The sequence below is a fragment of the Acomys russatus genome, chromosome 1 (assembly GCF_903995435.1).
Source record: "Acomys russatus chromosome 1, mAcoRus1.1, whole genome shotgun sequence".
NCBI classification, from domain to species: domain Eukaryota; kingdom Metazoa; phylum Chordata; class Mammalia; order Rodentia; family Muridae; genus Acomys; species Acomys russatus.
The window spans coordinates 80,821,325-80,842,281 of record NC_067137.1 but is presented as its reverse complement, the minus strand read 5'-3'; the positions used below and the strand labels follow the sequence as shown (position 1 = coordinate 80,842,281).

Below are 20,957 nucleotides of genomic sequence, written 5' to 3'. Positions count from 1 at the left end.
CTGACTTGGCTCTGTAAGGAAGAAGGGAGCCAGTGGAGCTAGACAGCCTACACACCGTAACTCGCCCCAGAGAGGGGGAAGTACGACTTCTTCCATGCACAGCGTCCCCTCTTCTAGAACCACCACACAGAGATGCCAGGTGGTGGTGGGTGGCGGTGACATCAGTAAAAATTCCTCTTACCCGAGGGGAAGCAGAACTATTACTCAAAAGAATGTACCAGTTTAATTCTGGAGCCTCTCTGTTTCTCACCTTGGGTGGTAAAAATGACTCTGTGGCTTTTTCTCTGTACTAACTAGGCAAGCACTCAGAATGAACAATCTTTTCTTAGCTGAGAGAAAAGGAACAGCCTTCTCAGCAAGCAGGGATCCCACTCCCCCACGGTCCTCCTGGAGCTGCCGGCTGCACTTCCGGTCTCCCTGGGTCTTGAACTCCCGGCAGAGGAGAGTGGATAATTGCTGCATACAGGAGGGATAATAGTTGGCATTTACATGTGCTTTCCATTAAAATCGCCCTGATCCTCAGGGTGTCCTGCTTTGTTTGTTTGTTCTTTGTGTCGTGAAACCCCAGCCAGGAACTCAGTGGTGCAGGATTTAAGTTTAGCTTCAAGCATTATCGGTGTGACCTTTTGTGATTTACCTAACCTCTCTGTGCTTGTGTCTCTTCACTTGTAAAAGGATGATTATAAAACAATCTTTTTTTTTTTTTTTTTTTTGAAAGTTTCTCTGTGTTATCTTGGCTGCCCTGGACCAGGGTGTCCTCGAACTCACAGTGATCTGGCTGCTTCTGCCTCCTGGAATTACAGGCCTGCTCCACCACACCTGGCTCTATAAAACTATCTTAAGGATGTGGAAATGATCTTCTCTGATGCAGCGCATAGGCAGTTAATGAACACTGAGTTATTTGCTCTCTCCTCTGGACCCCCACCCATGTAAAACTTTCATCCAATCCCAGCATTTGAGAAGAAAATCAAGGATAATCTGTTTCCTTGATTCTGTTTGTTTTCTTTGAAATAACAACACAGGCTATGAGAGGCTTATCCTAAAGGGACCTATCTCAGTTTGTGGGAAGAGAGCAGGCCTTACATAGAGAAGCAACTGCCCCGTTGGCTCCGGGAAGGAGACCAGCTTCCAGCACCCTGATCAGCATCTGCCACAAGTTCTAGGTTTTTTTCCTTTGAGTATCTGACTAAGCATAGCTTTTCTACCTGTTCTTCAAGTTACTGAGCAGATGTGTGTCACTATGCAGTGCTTATGATCTATAGGGTGAGTATCTTCAAAAAGACAGACTTGCTGGGTGGTGCAGGCCTTTGATCCCAGCACTCCGAAAGCAGAGGCCGCTGGATCTCTGTGAGTTTGATGCCAGCCTGGAACAGGACAGCCAAGGACATGTCTTGAAAAAAACAAAACTAAACAAAACACAGACACTAAGACTTGCAAGGATACGGAGCAACTGGAACCCTCACACAAGGCTAGTGGGAATGCAGAATTCTTTTCATTCCAGAAAGCAACTTGGCAGTTTCTTAACAAGTTAAACTTATGATCTCACCAGCCATTCTGCTCTTGGGAATGAAGAGAAACGAAAACATATCTACTCCAAGATGTGTATATGTGTATGAGCCTTTCTTAGGTCCCTTCTTTTCTTTCTTCATTTGGGTTTTCTCTTTTTCTTTTCTTTTCTTTCTTTTCTTTTTTCTTTTTCTTTTTCTTTTCTTTTTTTTTTTTTTTTTTTGAGATAGGGTTTTTCTGTGTAACCCTGGATATACTGGAACTCCAGACCAGGCTGGCCTTGAATTCAGAAATCTGCCTGTTTCTGCCTATAGATCGCTGTGATCAAAGGCATGTGCCGCCACCACCACCCAACTTGAATGCATATTCTTTTTTCTGAGAGAGGGTTTTTCTGTGTAGCCCTGGCTGTCCTGGACTCACTTTGTAGACCAGGCTGGCCTCAAACTCACAGAGATCTGCCTGCCTCTGCCTCCCGAGTGCTGGGATTACAGGCGTGCGCCACCACACCCGACTTGAATGAGTATTCCTAGCAGCATCATTAACAATGTCAGTTGCAAACAGCTTGGAGCAGGGAAAGGGAACTTATTCAGAAGAAAAAGAACAGACGACTGACACTTCATGGATGAATGTTAAAGCCACCGTACTCAGTGAAATAAAGGAGAAATACAAGACAAAACTACGACTCCATCAAATGGAAAAATCAATGGAAACAGAAAATATATTAGAGGCTGCCTGTGTCTTGGGATAAGAGACAGGACTGACCGGAAAACAGTCTTGCGACTTATCTGGGGGATGTTGAATTGTTCCTAAGCTGGGTTGTGGTGATGACTATACAACTCTAAATTGTCCCTAGAACACAAATGTATAACGTTTATGACATTACAATTATACTTGCAGTTGTTCAGAATGTCTTACTACTTTATAATTCATAATGTTCTCTTTCTCCAATGTAGCAGTCAGGGTAGCATAGAATCTCATGGTCTCCCTGGAAACGGATAGTCTTGGTCTTGTGGCCGTTCTCTATCTCTGCAGGTAACGTGCGCCAGTGCTGCAGCCTTTAGACTGAGTGATGCACAGGGCGGCGGGCAGAGCAGAGAAGCAAGCTGTAATAGCTAAGCCAAAAAGAAGGACACAGGGACACAGGGAGCCAGCCGGAAGCTGCTTCTGTTCCTCAATATCAGAGGTGGAGATGCCAGGGCAGGTGTCATCTGGCCTGCTTTTTGAGTACCGGTACCCAACACGTGCCACTGCTATTTCCTGCCTTGGCCTTACGGCCTCTATCTGCCCTTTCCTACTTTGGACTTGGCTTGATTTGTAATGGTCTCCTATGGTCCAGGCTTTTTCATCTATTGCTCCTCAGTCACCAGTGCACCTGGATGTCCTATCTGGAGCGATCCTCTGACATGGCTCAGTCCTTTTAAATGTGCCACATTTGAAGCTTAGGAAGTGTCCCTCTAGATTTTACAAGCACATACCTAAGGAGCTGGAACTATTCCTTTGTGACTAATGTTACAGCAGGAAATAAATGTGGCTGAGAATTTCAAAGAACAGTGAATGAAATCTATCTCGGGACTTGATTAATAATGCCTTGTTAGAATTTCATCCAGTCTCAGTTTTGTTTTTTGTTTTTTGGTTCTTTTTGGTCATTTTGAGTCAGGGTCTCACTATGAAGCTCTGGATGCCCCCCAGCTCACACAGGAGACCTTCCTGCCCCCCTCCAGAATGATGGGATTAGAGGCGTGTGCCACCAGGCCCTGCCCAGTCTCAGTCCTTCCAAGAACGGTTGTTCAGAGAGCCTGAGCTCCAGCAGTGTGGATAGTTACACACAGCACTGATGGGTGCAGGGCTGGCTGTTTTGTTTGTTTGCTGTGCTGGGGATCGAAGCTGAGGCCTTGTACACGCGAGGTAAGTGCTCTACCGCTGAGCAACATTCCCAGCCCACATGGGTGCAGTTCCAAAGGCATGTAAGGAATAGTTAGAGAGTGTGTGAGTCATCTAAAGATTGGCCCATTTGGCAGACAAATGAAGCCTACTTAAAACCTACTTAAAGTTGAAAAGGTCCCGCAAGCCTACCTGGGATAAATGGGATTTTGAATCATGTGATTCCTTTACCATAAGGAATATAGTACTTTGGAAATTATCAAGCAGTTATGATGGCCCCAGGACCTTGCTTAATCCTCACAAAGACCCTATTCAGTAGGTATAAGGATTATTCCCATTTTATAGATGAGAGAAACGAGACCTAAAAGAAGTTCTGTGCTCATGGTGGCAGCTGATAACACAACCAGATTCAAGGCCAGGTCTTTCTGATCCTAAAGCCGTTGCCCTTTGTCAGTACGCAATGCGTCTAACCAACGCTCACAACGACAAACATCCTTACAAAATAGTCACCCTCATTGTAGATGGGAGAACACGAGGGGACAAACAGATGTGGAACAGTAGGCAGCAAGGTGGTTCTTTGTAGAGCTCCGTCCTCGGCCATATCCTCTCCCCAGCTCCTACCCCCCAGCTTAGCACATCACCAACTGCCCTCCAGTTCTTCAGACTATCTTAAGCAGTGTACTCACCGTGTCCAGCTGTAGGCGCTCAAGTCAACCAGAATACTCCAGACTTTCTCTCTGCTTGAAATCACTGGTGCAGCTGAAAAGAAAAGGACCATTTGTGTTCAGGATATCGGGTAATTAGAATCAGTAAAGAAACAGCTTTGTTTGGCTTAGGTTTAATTCAAAGGTTTTGGGGTCTGTCCCACTGCAGAAAGATAAAGAATTGGAAAAGAAGACCAATATCACATAGCACATCTCTGCATAGATTCTAAGTAGCCAAAATGGGTCATTTGACTCAAAGTAAATCATTACATTGCAAATTCCTTTAAGATACCCCTTTGATCTCAGCACTCGGGAGACAGAGGCAGGAGGATCTCTGTGAGTCCCAGGCCAGCCTAGACAGAGAAACTCTGTCTCAGGAAAAACAAACCAAAAAAACCTGTTGATGTGTCTTAAAGTTATTTGTCCTAAATTTGACATCAGACCAGAGTAGCTTGGGTGAGAGAGTGATTGACAGAACAAGTTGCTTGGAAACCTTTTCTTATGAAGATGTGGCTGGTGCTAACTGTCACTGTGCAGAAAACTCTCATCCGGAGCTAAGGAAGAGAAAACGCCACACAGGTAAGCCTGCCACAGTGTGCAGCCTTCCCTGAGGAAGAGAAAATGTCACACAGGTAAGCCTGCCGCAGTGTGCAGCCTTCCCTGAGGAAGAGAAAATGTCACACAGGTAAGCCTGCTGCAGTGTGCAGCCTTCCCTGAGGAAGAGAAAACGTCACACAGGTAAGCCTGCTGCAGTGTGCAGCCTTCCCTGAGGAAGAGAAAACGTCACACAGGTAAGCCTGCTGCAGTGTGCAGCCTTCCCTGTTTCCCTCCTCTGATTCTCTCCCTCTGAGTTCAAATAATGTGACACCATATTTTTCATTTCCCTGAGTAAGAAATACCTTAAAGCCGCGTTAATCTATTTGGCAAGCTAGTACACAAGAGGGTAATTATCTTCTAGACCTTGGTGCATAAACAGCTGCCGTTTGGTCCAGAACCTCTCTATAGAAGGACAGACTGTGCCTTTCCCTTCTTATTTGAGAATCCTAGTGCCTATAACCATGGCAACAGTAAAGAAAACAGTGGCCATGGAGGTTGAAAAGTTCTGTTGGATGCAAAATTCCTGTTCTTTCTTTCCACTGGGTTATCTTCCCCCTCATCAGGCCTTGGAGTAGCACCAAGGAGTGGACACACAAATATTTATCTTGCATTGTTAGTGCCAAGTGAAAACCCAGGACGGGACCATTCCAAAGAATAAGACATGGAGCTGAGTGGTCCCAGCATGCGGGAGGCAGAGGCAGGCGGGTCGCTATAGCTCAAGGCCCAGCCTGGTCTACAAAGAGTCCAGGACAGACAGAGAAACCCTGTCTCAAAAAACGAAAAGAAAAAAAAAAAGAATAAGACATGGGCCTTGTTCTTTGAGGTCTCATAGCTTAGTCAAGACGAGAGGAGACAAGAGTAGTATTGAATTCTGTAAGGACTGATTCTGAACGTAACTGCCAGGGAATCAGATGTGACCACGGTGAGCATGAGTGGATTCTCACAGAGCTTCTGTATATAATGGGGTGCTGCCAAGGACCTAAAGAAGGCAAGGTTTGGAGGAGACTGTTTTACAAAGACCTGTAAGGAGCAATGAACATTGTATACAGCCTCCTGGCTGGAGGGCTGAGGTTTGTCCTGCGGGGCTAAACGATATGAAGGCTATAGCAATACATAGTATACAAGCAATGAAAATCTAAATGCATGTGTATACATATTTAATCATAACTCTGGCAAGAGTTGTACAGACACTGCTTTCTGCTGTCTAGAATATGCTTCTTTTCTTTTCTTTTTTTGGTTTTTCAAATCAGGGTCTCTCTGTGTAGCCTTGGTTGGTCTGGACTCTCTTTGTAGACCAGGCTGGCCTCGCACTCACAGAGATCCGTCTGCCTCTGCCTCCTGAGTGCTGGGATTAAAGGCCAAACCATCATTTAAAAAAAGAAAAGAAAGGAAAGGAGAATTTCAAAAGGGCCATGGGACAAATAATAGGTTTAGAAATACTAGAGACACTGGGTTCTGTTTTCAGTTTTTGTCTCATGGAATCTCTAAAATTGCAAACAGTAGAAATTATTCAGGCCCTCCTGAGTTCATTGCTAACTAAGAAAGATGAAGGTCCTCCCCTTTCTGCCACCAACACATACAGATTCTAACTACCCATTTTGCTGGTGACATTTCCTTCAACCTCACATTATGCCTGAGACAGAGAAAGCAGTCAATGATCGTGTGTTATAATCATGACAATGGTGGCCCTTCTATCTAACAGGGGAGCTAATGGTGACTGTCTTTCTAGGTTTCAAGTGGCACAATGAAACTTTTATTATCATTATAATTTTTTCCTTCTACTGAGATCATTTAAAAGCTTCCTAATGTGTTTAATTATACAGCTTTAAATTTGTACAAGATTGGACTGAATCATCATTTAAGATGGTATTAAATAGGCAAGTTAGGATCCCAGACAAAATTTCCAGCCTCCCTTAGCTCCAATTTGGATTAAAAAAAAAAACACACAAAAAAACAATCAGTTTACTAACTTGTGGAGTGTGAAATATTTGATGCTGATGTTTAGCTATCTCAGCACTGATGTTTTTAAGGGCAAGTAAAAAAACATCCCTATGGGCTACTGGGCAGTAGAAAGCCACTGCAGATGATGCTCTGATCCACTTGCTAAATAAAGCCTAGCACAGTTCATTTAATGAAAGACATAGAAGCAGAACACACACACACACACACACACACACACACACACACACATACACACACACACACACAGGGTGGGGAGGGAGAGAGGGAGAGAAAGTAGAGACTTGCACTTTCTTAACTAGTCATCTCACTATTAGGAAGGTAGCAATACTAAAAACTAGAAATGCCGGGCTGTGGTGGTGTATGCCTTTAATTCCAGCACTCGGGAGGCAGAGGCAGGTGGATCGCGGTGAGTTCGAGGTTTTTCTATGTAACAGCCCTGTCTGTCCTGAACTTACTCTGTAGTCCAGGCTGGCCTCATACTCATGGAAATCCACCTGCCTCTGACTCCCAGGTGCTGAGGTTAAAGGTGTGTGCTACCACAGCCTGGCGCAGCAAGTGCTCTTAACCACTGAACCATCTCTCTAGCCCCAAATTGATTTCTAGGAAGAAGAGTAAAGACACACATGCAAAAAGAGCCACCAAGTGAATAAACCCGTAGGACAATGAATGAAATCCAAAAGGTTACTAAAACCTTGGCGATGTGAGACTTTGTCAAAGATGGAAATGCTTCTATAAGAATGCTTCCTGAGCTGGGCAGTGGTGGCTCACACCTTTAATCTCAGCACTCAGGAGGCAGAGGCAGGCGGATCTCTGTGAGTTCGAGGCCAGCCTGGTCTACAGAGTGATTCCAGGATAGCCAAGGATACACAGAGAAACCTTGTCTTGAAAAACTTAAAAAAAAAAAAAAAAGCTTCCTGACTGCAATCCTTCCGTACCTTTCCTACTCCACAGTCCTGGCTAGCACAGCACTCAGAATTCTCTCAGAGCTATATGGTTCCACTGACCTCACGAGTCACCCAGAAGTGCTCCCATTGGCAAAGGTTGCAGTAGAAGCGCTAAGCATTGGTTGCCAGATGAGCTGCACTTGTTAGTTGTGGCCAATAATTCCTGCTGTGTTCTAAAGAGCAGTCCTGGTTTACCTGACGCATGATATGGTCAACCCTCTTTGCATTGGTCTCCTCTGTGACCATGTGAGCTTGACCCAGGACAGAAGCTTTTTCACTTCTAACTTTAGCACCTACGCTGTCTTTCTGCCCTAGCTGTGTCTCACAGATTCTGTTTCCCAACCTTAGAGTGGGGGTTGTCGTATTGACCTACTTACAGTGGGTTGCAAGGAGGATCCTTATGTTTTTCTATACTCTTAAAAGTCACTGTTTGCAAATTACATACATTTAAACCAGTGGTTTGAAACCAGTCATTGCTGGGGATGGCTTCTTTCACTTAGAGATCCTGGACATCGTGAGGAATAGCAGCTAACCCAGTAGAGTTAGCTTCCTGTGTGTCCTCTCAGGAGGCTCTGCCCATCTTCTGGAACAGCCTTTAGGGTAGGGCAACCAGACATTCAGGTCTCTTCAGAAGCTCATTTGGGTGAAACAGGCCCTCTGGATGTTCTGTGGCACTGGAGAAGTTGATCCGGCAGCAACTTGGCCTTGGTGGGTGGCACAGGAGCCTCTCAGCACCATGAGAAGAAGGCAGGCAGAGCAACAAGGCAGCAAGGCTGTGGCCGCATGAGGAGTTGGGTCAGTGAGAGAGGCAGGGCAGTCCCCTCGTAGAGGCTACACGCACAACTCCGCACTTACAGCCTTTGAGTCACCCCCTCGAGCGTAAATAACTGGGCTGCCAAAGTCACATGTGGTGTTGAGGTAACTTCAAAAAGTTAAGGCTTAAAAGGCAGCTTCCTTTGAATGCTGATTTGGACACATAAACAGCGGCGTGGTTAAATGCCACTTTGCGTTTAAAGTAAATTATACTGCAGCCCTGGAATGTGGTGATGTGACAGCCCCATAGCAGCAAACAGTTGATTCCATCAGCACACTCTGGCAAGGCAGCTGGCTTGGGAGCCGCGTTTAGTTCCTATTTCTGTCTTGGAGGCTATCTCCAGAAGCATCAGGGCTTGAAGATATGTGTGGGTGCACTGCTCAGCTCCCAAAAGTTTGTGCCAACAACCAAACACATGTCTGCCGCATGGCTTGAGGACCTGGGTCTATAGGTCCTCTGTAGGACTGCAGTCATTAACTCTTCAGACACGGGGGCCCTGGAAGACAACTCAGGCCCATCACGGCAGCAGAAGTATTGGGCTGGATATTATTCTGTCTTGGGACAGGACTACTCAGTGAGGAGGAAAATATCCAGCAGGAAAAGGCTCATGGAGGGGGAGGTTCCCAGGAGAACATCCCTAGGAGTTAAGGGATATGATGGTTGTGGGTAACAGGCTGGAGGAACTGCATCTTGCGAGTCCATAACTTAACTTCCTTCTGAACAGAAGGGTACAGGGCAGTCAGACCTCCCTCACTTGGGGCACGCTTGGGAATCATACTTTCTCAGAGAAAGAGGCTCAGTCATCACCCCTCTGCCCTTCATGCTGGCACCCAGCCCCCATGCCTGTGCCAAATCCGTGGAAGTTTTCTTGAGGTCTGGGGAGGATCATTTCCCTACATCCTCACAGAGCTCCGTTGGTAAGCTATTGCTGGCATTGCTCTTCCTGCTAATTAGCTGCCCATGATGGATTTATTTCATCCAGTTGTAACTTTCAGAGACGTTCCCAGGCCAATTTAAAAGTGCAGCGGCCAGACCAAACTGGGCGGAAGTCAGGTTTGGATGACCTCCACGGAGCGGTCAAGCCAGTTCCCATGGGGTTTGAACTCCTCATTCCCGGAGAGCGCTGAAGTTGCAGAAAGATACCTCGTGAAGAAATCCCACATAGACCATTTAATTCAGTTGCTTCATTTTAGCAAACAAGGGACCTGGGGGCTCATAAAGGTGAATAGCCTATCAGGAGGAGCTGGTCACACTGAAAGGGAGAACATGGAAGGTACTACTGACTGCAGGGGAAAGTGCTTGTTATTGGACAATGTGGATAGTCATCACGGGGAAATGCCTTGGCTATTAGTCTCAAGCTCATCTTTTCACTTTCCAACTTAAAACAAAACAAAACAAAAAACAGAGTAATATTAAACCCCCAAAGAAAACACATGGAATCCAGATATTCCAGAAGATTTATAAAGTACCTGACATAGCTTTGGTAGGGTCAGCTGCTAGGAAGCTTCCCAAACATCTGGATGAATCCGGGTTCAGGCTGATCTAGAACTTACAGAGATCCACCTGCCTCTGGCTCCCAAGTGCTGGGAATAAAGGTAAGCGCCCAGTAGCCTCAGATTTATTAGAGGGGAAATCTGAGATGTTTGTTTTCTCCTCTCCTCTCCTCTCCTCTCCTCTCCTCTCCTCTCCTCTCCGTTCCTCCCCTCCCCTCTCCTCTCCTCTCCTCTCCTCTCCTCCCCTCCCCTCCCCTCCCCTCCCCTCTCCTCTCCTCTCCTCTCCTCTCCTCTCCTCTCCTCCCCTCCCCTCTCCTCTCCTCTCCTCCTCTCTCTCCTCTCCTCCCCTCCCCTCCCCTCCCCTCCCCTCTCCTACTCTCCTCCCCTCCCCTCCCCTCCCCTCCCCTCTCCTCCCCTCTCCTCCCCTCTCCTCCCCTCTCCTCTCCTCTCCTCTCCTCTCCTCCCCTCCCATCTCTCCTCTCCTCTCCTCCCTCCCCCCCCTCCCCTCTCCTCCTCTCCTCCCTCCCCTCCCCTCCCCCCCTCCCTCCCCTCCCCTCTCCTCTCTCCTCTCCCCCTCCCCTCCTCCCCTCCTCCCCTCCCCTCCCCTCTCCCTCTCCCTACTCTCCGCCCCTCCCCTCCCCTCCCCTCCTCTCCTCCCCTCCCCTCCCCTCCCCTCTCCTACTCTCCCTCCCTCCCCTCCCCTCCCCCCTCCCCCTCCTCCCCTCTCCTGTCCTCTTCTTTCTCCTTTACACCTTGAATTCCAGCTTGGTATTTCATAAACACCCTTCTACATCAAATGCTTGTGTAAGGGACACTGTTGCTTGTCACGTGCTCAGCTCTGGCCTCCTGTGGTTTAAATGAAAATAAGTATTTGTTCTTATTGCTTAATTCCTACACAGGTACAAATACCTGTTTTAATGTAAACACAGGAAGACTCTTTATTTTATTGAATCAAGACCAGTTAGTGTGAAACTTATGCCATGAGAAATATCTGTTGTATACGGAATAGCAGGTTCAAACGGAGCTTAACTAACCAAGGCAACCTAAAGCCGCCAGAGGATCTGTTGAGATTTTGTCTTATTTGAAATTCCTTATGCACAGGGAATCCAAGAATCATCTGGACTTCTTTAATATCGCAGATGCATATGTAAGTATACATGCATGTATGCACATACATATACGTTTCACAACGGAGGTAACTGTCAATTTGTTGTAAAATACATTTGTAATTATGCTATAATGTTTTACAGAATGTAATGGGACAAAATTACTTCCATTTTGATTACATGATTCTAAAAGTAGATACCACAGTATCATCTCTCTAGCCAATCTGTTCCTCCTGTACACTTCAGTATTCCAGTCAGCCATAGCACCATCTACCCTGCACCTCAGACTAGATGCCTGGGTGTCATTACCTCCACTTGATTCTCCCCCCTCCCCTTTCTCTCCAGTCCTGGGATCAGAATCCAGCACCTTGCACATGCCAGACAAGTGTCTTCTTCTGAGGTGTGACTCCAAAGCCCAGAATTCCCCTCAACGTTCATCTTACTCAGCCGGCTCAGAGACCTGCCATTTCCAATTCCAAAATGTGCTTTGACTCTGTCTAGTCCTAAGCCACCACTGAGTCAGTGGGCCACTGACCCACAGCCACCCGATCAGGTACCGGCTTCTGTACTTGTCACTTTCTAGTCTGTGTTGCTCACAACGACCAGATGAGGCGTTTGAGGAAGGCATAAACAAATGGACCCCTGCTTCCAGATTTCCTGAATGTAGATCTAAATCACTTTCCAAGTCTCCCCAGGCTTGCCGAACCCCAGCCGCCTTGGCCTTTTAACTTTCATCCTGGACCGTACCCAACCTTAGAAAAATACAGGTTTCTTTCTATCCTCAGACCTTTTAAAAATATATACTTTATTTATTTTTATTTTATGTGCATTGGTGTGTTGCCTGCATGTATGTCTGTGGGTGTCAGATCTTGGAGTTACAGTGTGAGCTGCCATGTGGTGCTAGGAATTGAACCTGGATCCTCTGGAAGAGCAGTCAGTGCTCTTAACCTCTGAGCCATCTCTCCAGGCCCCATCCCCAGGTCTTTTTTTTTTTTTTTTTTTTTTTTTAATATTTATTTATTATGTATACAGATCTCATTATAGATGGTTGTGAGCCAACATGTGGTTGCTGGGATTTGAACTCATGACCTTTGGAAGAGCAGTCAGTGCTCCTAACCTCTGAGCCATCTCTCCAGCCCCCCATCCCCAGGTCTTAATGAAATGTAAATTTCCAGAGAAGTCTTGCACCCAAGCTATTAAAGGCCATATAATAGAACACAGAGAATGTAACTGTTACTCTCAAACACAACACCTTGGTCCTCTCTTAAGAACTCTTGCTAAGCGGTGGTGGTGCACGCCTTTATTCCCAGCACTTGGGAGGCAGAGGCAGGTGGATCGCTGTGAGTTTGAGGCCATCATAGTATACAAAGCAAGTCCAGGACAGTCAAGGCTATACAGAGAAACCTTGTCTCCAAACAAACAAACAAACAAACAACTCTTAAAGCCAGGCCTGGTGGCAGGCACCTATAATCCAAACACTTGGGGAAGCAGAAGCAGGTAGATCTCTGTAGACCAGGCTGGCTCGAATTCACTGAGATCTGCCTGCCTCTGCCTCCCAAGTGCTGGGATCAAAAGTGTGTGTCACCATTCCTAGCTCCTGAAAAAAATTTTTTTCTTTTCTTTCTTTGTTTCCTTTTTCTTTCTTTCTATTTTGTTTTTGTTTTGTTTTTTCGAGACAGGGTTCCTCTGTGTAGCCTTGACTGTCCTGGACTCATTTTGTAGACCAGGCTGGCCTCAAACTCACAGTGATCCCCCTGCTTCTGCCTCCCGAGTGCTGGGATTAAAGACATGCACCACCAACGCCTGGCTAATTTTTCTTTTCTTTGTTTTTGTTTGTTTTTTGAGATAGGGTTTCTTTGTGTATCCTTGGCTGTCCTGGAATTGCTTTGTAGACCAGGCTGGCCTCAAACTCACAGGGATCCACTTGCCTCTGAGTGCTGGGATCACAAGCGTGCGCCATCTTGCCTAACTTTGAACAGTTTCTTTATGTATGTCTGAAGTATTCAAAATCCTTTCTGTTGATTATGTTGTTTTTTTAAGATGTATTTATTATGTAGACAGTGCTCTGCCAGCCCGTACACTTGCAGGCTAGAAGAGGGCATTAGATCACATTATAGATGGTTGTGAACCACCATGTGGTTGCTGAGAATTGAACTCAGCACTTTTGGGAAAGCAGCCAGTGCTCTTAACCTCCGAGCCATCTCTCCAGCCCTCATTATGCTGTTCTTTTTTTGTTTGTTTGTTTTTGTTTTTCGAGACAGGGTTTCTCTGTGTAGCCTTGGCCATCCTGGACTCACTTTGTAGACCAGGCTGGCCTCAAACTCACAGCGATCCACCTGCCTCTGCCTCCCGAGTGCTGGGATTAAAGGCGTGCGCCACCACGCCCGGCCACCACGCCCGGCCATTATGCTGTTCTTATGTGTCAGGATTGCTCCAGTTTTATTTACTCATTTAATCTTCCAACAACTCTATAAAGTAGGCAATGGTATATTTATTCATATTGGTGCTTATTTGTTTTTGAGACATAGCCATGACTGTCCTGGAACTTACTATGTAGACCAGGCTAGCCTCAAACTCATAAAAATCCACCTGCCTCTGACCCCCAAGCATTGCGATTAAAGGCGTGCGCCACCACTCCAGGCTATTTTTCCCTTTTTTTTTTTTTTTTTTTTTTTTTTTTACAGACAGTAAGTTAGAGGTATGGAGAGCTTAGCTAGCTAGCCCAGGGTCTCCAGCACACCTGCAGCAGTAGGTGGAGTTAAAGCCATTTCACGTTACGACGCATGTTCCTGCTGGTTATCCCACTGAGGTGTGCTGCTGACACACTGCACGTTGCACACTCAGGTTTCCCATATTGCGCAAGACGCCAGGTTATGGACTAACTGCTGGCTTGTCTTCACCAGCCGTTTCCTCTCTACCGACTCCTACTTCTGATCTTCCAGCGTCTTTTCTCCTCAATCTGCCTGCTGCTCAGTCCTGAAACCTCCAAGAGCCACTCTTCCGTCGGGCTGTCATACATAAGGCCAGCGTTCTCACATTCCAAAGGTAGGTCAAAACGTGTGTGGCGGGCAGGGACTTCTGCTCGCACAATGGCTCACTGTGTACATGCGAAGCTGTTCAAAAGGAGGTCACTGCCTTAGTTACAAGCGGTGAGCCCGTCCCCAGGAACGCAAGGGGGCTATCACACAGCCCTCCTACGCTTTGAGTGTGGCTTCTGTGACACTTGGGAAAGTCATGCCCGTCATAAACAGGTCCTGATGTTTTATTTCATGACCCAAAGGAGGCGAGGACACTGCACAGTGTTTGACGTTACAACACCATACATACTTAGAGTAGGTACACACAGCCGCCTTGAGGCTATTCAGCAGCTAATAACACAGGGAGTGGGGTAGCTGGTTTCTTTGCGGCTTGTTTACTTGCTTGTCTTTCTGACCAGTGTCCTGTTTACCAGGACATCTACTAGCACAGAGATGGGATTACGGCGGGGTTGGCCTGGGCAGTATCCTGTCTCATCGTTTCTGAATGGGCCTAGACTGAACGGAAATGACTTGCGCTGTCACTTATGCCTTTTTACCCCTGAGTGTATGTTCTGTTCTGCCACTCACTGCCTTAGTAACCAACAAAGCCCACTTGGTGGGCTCCCTATTGGTAGAATATTGCTACTGTGGGGGAAAATAGCCCTTGCAGATTGGGGCTCTTACAAATTTGTTTTCTCAACACCTACTATGTCCTGGAGGGGGACTCATAGTCTGCTGTGCCTAGGTACAGTTCTTTTTCTCATTGCCCACCTCCCTCAGCAGTGATGCAAACCTCTGTTGCACTCCTATTCCCTAAAGTCTAAATCAGTAGTAGCCTCTTGGTCAAATCACCGCAAAGCCTTAAAAAGTTCTCTCAGGTTGTTCTCTAAGGTAAACTGAATTGAATCCACTGGCATCAGATCTAAACATCTTTTTTTTTTTTTTTTTTTTTTTAAATTATATTTGTGTGTAGAGTTCTGAGGAGAGCTCACAGGAGTCAGTTCTCTGCTTCTCATATAGATCCTGGGGATAAAACTCAGGTTATTGGCTGGGCACAGTGACTCACTCCTGTAATCCCAGCACTTGGGAGGCAGAGGCAAGTGGATCTCTGTGAGTTCAAGGCCAGTCTGGTCTACAAAGTGAGTCAAGGACAGCAAGGGTTATTTACTACACAGAAAAACCCTGTCTCAAAACAAATGAACAAAGACCAAAGAAACAACAACAACAACAAAACCCCTCAGGCTTCCTGGCCTTTGCCCTGTGGCCCAAGCACTGTTTTTTGTTTTCTTTTTTTGTTTGTTTTCTTTTTTCTTTCTTTCTTTCTTTCTTTTTTTTTTTTTAAGATCACAAAATAGCTGGGCGTGGTGACACACACCTTTAATCCCAGCACTTGGGAGGCAGAGGCAGGCAGATCTCTGTGAGTTCAAGACTAGCCTGGTCTACAAAGCAGTCCAGGACAGCCAAGGCTAACACAGAAAGACCTGTCTCGGGGGAAAAAATAAAAAAATAAAAATCCCAAGATAATTTCAGTTTATAACTGAGGACTACATTTCAACAAACAACAACACTTTATAATTCAGCTGAAGATGTATGGCATAAAGCACAGCCCCTCACTCCAGATCCTCTCCAGATTGTTCTATAGTCTGTGTCGCCTGCTTCCCTTCCTCCCAGTGTTAGAGCTCCACCTGTCATGAACAACTCCCCAGCATGCTCTTTTACCCAAGTCTTCCCAGTATTGAACCTTCCCTTCAGGGCAGAGTCTCTCCCCTCAGATGGTAAGTAAGCTAACGTCTCCTCCATCCTTGAGTTTGTCATTTCCACCTCTGTCTCCTGCTGCACTTCTGTCTGTTCCTTCCCTGCTCTTTCAGCTCCAGCTTGCCTTCTCCCGGCATCCTACACTTCCATAACTGGGTGAAGTCTTAACGCGTTCCCAGAGCTTGCCTCTTCCCCAGCACTTGGCACCCGAAGTTGGGTTCTCTATTCAGTTTTCCTTCTTCCTCAAGTGTATGATGCTTCCTGACAGCAGGAGCCATGCCATCTTCATCTTAGTTGACATCGCTACCTGCCTCACTGTGGGTGTTCAGTCTATGCTTGTTGAGCAGAATGGCAAGGACAATTCTCTGCCTGAACAGAATGATGTGCTCTGCCTAGCAACAAGTGAGCTTCATTTCTTCCCTCTTGCATACTCTAATTCACACAAATTACTGCTGCAGAAGTTGCGAGGGACTTTTTTTTTAATACCATGTCACAAGAAAATGGCACATTTACTATTTTTTTTTTCGTCCGAGACACGGTTTCTCTGACTGTGTATCCTTGGCTGTCCTGGACGCTACTTTGTAGACTAGGCTAGCCCTGAACTCTCGGCAATCCGCTTGCCCCTGCCTTCTTAGTGCTAGGATTAATTGCATGCCCCACCACGCCTGGCTGGCACATTTACTTTTAAAAGACAAACTTCTACATAAATTTAACACAGAATTCCTCTCATTAGCATTTCTGTCCTCCCCAAGGCCATCGCCCCCAGAATGACCAGCAGTTGTCAGAAGAAGGAAGAACCAACAAGATGGTGTGTACTTTATGGCCTTAGAAATTAGAATTCTTGCCGGGCGTGGTGGCGCACGCCTTTAATCCCAGCAATCGGGAGGCAGAGGCAGGCGGATCGCTGTGAGTTCGAGGCCAGCCTGGTCTACGAAGTGAGTCCAGGATGGCCAAGGCTACACAGAGAAACCCTGTCTCGAAAAACCAAAAAAGAAAAAAAAAAAAAAAGAAATTAGAATTCTTGCCTGGACACAATCTGCTTCACCTTAAAATTCAACACCACTTCCACGTGCTGACCAGTCTCCACCAGGCAGTGAGGGTATAGGCTGGGCCACAACAACGAACAGCCCTGTGCTGAAAACTTCCTGTTTCTGCTCTTTTCCTTTTACACATTTCTTTACATGCGCATGTCTGTTCTCAGTAGCACTTCACATGCTTAGGGTCTCAAGGGAGGAGAGAAACCTCTTTGTCATTTGATTAGTTAGCTGACTGCATCTAAGAAACTCCTGAGCCCTGGGCCCCTCTTCCTGCCAAAATTTTATGAAACTCAAGAATGTGTGTATTCATAAGCAGCAGAAAACACCTGTGAGCAATTAACCACACGCCCTTGATTTAGAAGCCTTGGAAATATGCTGATGACCCTTAGACTGTTGTCGCAGCTCTATAATTATGAAAGACCACACTGAACCATCCCAACAGGCCTGTTACAGGAAAGGCCACTCTTTCCCATACAACGTGACACTGCCTCTAAAAAGAATTCCATCTAAGACTCACAGAGAAGTGCTCTTCAGAGGGGGCACTCTTTGAAGGACCCATATGTGGGGTCTAGGAAGGGAATAGGGTTTTACAGCATGTCTCTGAAATATGTACATAAAGAACACATGGGGGAGAGGAAGTGGCCAAGTTCAATGAAAAGAAATCGCTGAAATAAAAATTCTATTTAAGGCCTGGTGTGGTTGGTGGTGAACACCTATAATCCTAGCACTTGGGATGCAGAGGCAGGTGGATCACTGTGAGTTCCAGGCCAGGCTGGTCTACAAAGTGAGTTCAGGGCAGCCAGGGCTACACAAAGAAACCCTATATGGAAAACCAAAAACAAAACTTCTATTTAAAGTTATCCATCCAGGAAATATTTGCGCATAACTCTTTGCTTCTGTCCAGCCTGGAAACACTCTCCGCAGAGTTAACAAACTAATTCTGCAGTGTCTCCTAGAAAATCCATCTTTTAGAGTAGATGGCTCACTGTCGGGCTGCAAAACAAAAAGATTTGTTTAATCCTTTTTCTATGTGCAAGGATGAGTTCTGACTGTTACATAGAGTACATCGTTTCACATCTTATGTGAGCAAGATATTAAACAGGAAGTCTCGCGGTGCTGAAGGAAGCAATCTATTTCCAGAATCGGACTCTAAAAACAGGGCCCCAGAAGCCAAGGTTCTTTTCTTTCCTTCTTTCTTTTTTTTCCAAGTCAGGGTTTCTCTGTGTAACCCTAGCTGGACTCACTTTGTAGAGCAGGCTAGCCTTGAACTCACAGTGATCTATCTGCCTGCTTCTGCCTTCTGAGTGCTGGGATTAAAGAGGTGAGCTGCCATGCCTGACTTTATTGATTAAATTCTTTTGATTAAAAACAAAATTATATTTTGTATTTATTGGACTGCAATTATTACTAAAATGGATTTTGCCTCCTCCTTTTTACTTTGAAAATATATATGGCAATTAGAAAAGCTGAAGCCAGACATGTAGCTCATATTGAATTTCTTTCTTTCTTTCTTTCCTTCTTTCCTTCTATCTTTCTTTCTTTCTTTTTCTTTCTTTTTTTTTTTTTTTGTTTTTTTGTTTTGTTTTTTTGTTTTTTTTTGAGACAGGGTTTCTCTGTGTAGCCTTGTCTGTCCTGGACTCGCTTTGTAGACCAGGCTGGCCTCGAACCACATTGAATTTCTATAGGAGGGCACTGATCCACTGCTTTCATTTGAACTGCAAAGGACACTTTTTCTTGAAGAAAGGAGGGTCTTTTGAGGAGGAACAGAACCACACCTCAGCCTGTGGATGATGACTTAGTCACGAAGACTTGGTGGGTTTCTGATGTAGTTCAGTACCAGGTCACTGTGACCGCAGGCTATGCTGATGTTGCAGGTCGTTCAGAGGAAGAGCGTGATCCACCCATCTGTCAGCTGACCACTTGCACATGGGTTCTGAACTCGCTCATTTCCTAGATTTAGGAGTATTATGTAGCGAGGATCTGCTGGGTCCACCTTTCTGGTTTCGCCATCTAAGTGTTGAATAATTCAGCAGCTCTCTCCCTAATCCTGCTCCCCTTGCATTTTTTATCTGGGTCACAGCCATCTATGGCTTCCTCCCCTCTCCACTGCATGCCACACCCAATGTGCAAACACTCATTAGGATCTCGCCGTCTCTCAGTACACCCTTTTGCATCTCATTGTCACCAGTGCTTGGATTATCGCTATAATCTACCAATTCCCCTCTCTTCCTTCACATCATCTCCCTCCCTGCTGTTAAAGTTAATTTAAAGCAATCACAAATTTAGTTTACTATTCAATCTACTAAGGCTCAAACCATAAGTACTAAGCCCTTCATAGTAGCCAAAATGTTTCTTCATAACTGGCCTCTGTCCTGGTCCCGTGCCACTTGTTTCCTGTTGTGGGCACCAGCCATCTTAACCCAGACTGTCTTCATGCCTCTAAGCCTATGAACCTGTGCACACTCGCTGGAATGCCTCTCCCTCCCTGCGCTATCTCACTCTAGCTCCATTTCCACAGCAGCCGGCTTGGGACTTGCTTCTCCATTGTGGCACACGTGTCACAGTGTTGAATGTATTTGCGACTTCTTGTCCTTGTTGCCTAGTAGATGGCCAAGGACTGGTGGGGATTATTTGGCGGCTAGAGAAATTCTAGGTAGACAATGCCCTATACAGAGCTTCCCAGAATACAGCTCTCTAACTTAGCAAGTTTGAGTTTGGAGGAACCTTGGGGAGTCTTTGTCCTTCTCATCTCTTTAGGAGCATACAATACACATGGGGGTAGAGCCACCCTCAGTGCTTGCCTGCTGTCTCTTTTGAGTTATCTGCTAAGAAGAGATATTTACACTAGCTATATTTATTCAAATAGGAAATAAGGGTGAATATAAACATAAAATTGGGTATATGAAAGAAAAACATTTACTTGATTTTTAGGCATTTTTTTTCTGGAAATATTTTGTGTGTCACAGAAGTAAGTGGCTATGGATTTTTGAAGTGCTTGACAATCATAAAAATATGCTGGGTATGGTGGTGCATGCCTTTAATCCTAGCACTGGGGAGGCAGAGGCAGGCGGATCACTGTGATTTCGAGGCCAGCCTGGTCTACAAAGGGAGTCCAGGACAGCCAAGGCTACACAGAGAAACACTGTCTCAAAAAACAAACAAACAAACAAAATAAATAAATAAATAAAAATAAAGAGAATACTGCTATCAAGATCACCATAGTGTCAAAAGCTGGGTGTGGTGGCACACGCCTTTAATCCCAGCACTTAGGAGGCAGAGGCAGGTGGATCTCTGTGAGTTCGAGGCCAGCCTGGTCTACAAAGTGAGTCTAGACAGCCAAGGCTACACAGAGAAACCCTGTCTCAAAAAACCAAACCAAACCAAAACAAAACAAAACAAAAAACCAAAATAAACCAATCAAACAAACAAACAAAAAAGATCACCATAGTGTCACTGGAGAGCAGATGGCTCACAGTCAGTTGTAACTCTAGTTCCAGGGGCTCCAACACCTTTTTCGTGCTTTCTCTCACACCCACACATGTGAGTACAGGCAGACAGACAGACAGACACACACACACACACACACACACTTAAACAAATCTTTTTAAAAAGATCATTGTTGATGTAATTCTCATTTTGTTCTGTGCATTATGTCGGAGAACACTTTGTAGTCATATAAAATTTCACCTGACATTGTCTAGTTGGGTTTAGTTCAGTTTTTGTTTTGAGACAGGGACTCACTACGTAGGCCAGGCTAGCCTCAAACTCATACCCCTCCTGTCCGCCTCCCAAGTTTGGGATTATAGGTATGTGCTACTACAGGAGCTCTGGAGACCAGGCTGGCCTCCAACTCACAGAGATCCGCCTGCCTCTGCCTCCTGACTGCTGGGATTAAAGGCGTGCGCCACCACACCTGGTGGAACTCTTTTTATGACTCTTGGCTTTCTGACACAAGCCTTCCGCCATGATAACTGTACCATCACTAGTGGCACTGCTCACAGCTGTAGTAGCCTGCCAGCCACTCCTATCACAGTGCTGAGTAGTAGAGCGACTGATAGCTAAGGGTACAGGATCCAGCCACCTGATCTCGTGAACAACCAAACGGAGCTCAGCGACCCCTCCTCCTCTGCTCCTCAGGTGG

General features: G+C 45.8%; 1 long non-coding RNA gene across 1 annotated transcript in view; it reads right to left on the bottom strand.

Annotated features, from left to right (window-relative positions):
• Positions 1-4,069: 4,069 nt before the first annotated feature.
• The window catches only part of LOC127190290 (uncharacterized), a 134,753-nt gene continuing 117,865 nt past the window's right edge, over positions 4,070-20,957 (bottom strand). The window contains exon 3 of the long non-coding RNA XR_007830770.1: positions 4,070-4,146. This is a non-coding gene — a long non-coding RNA (uncharacterized LOC127190290). The remainder of the gene's footprint in view (positions 4,147-20,957) is intronic.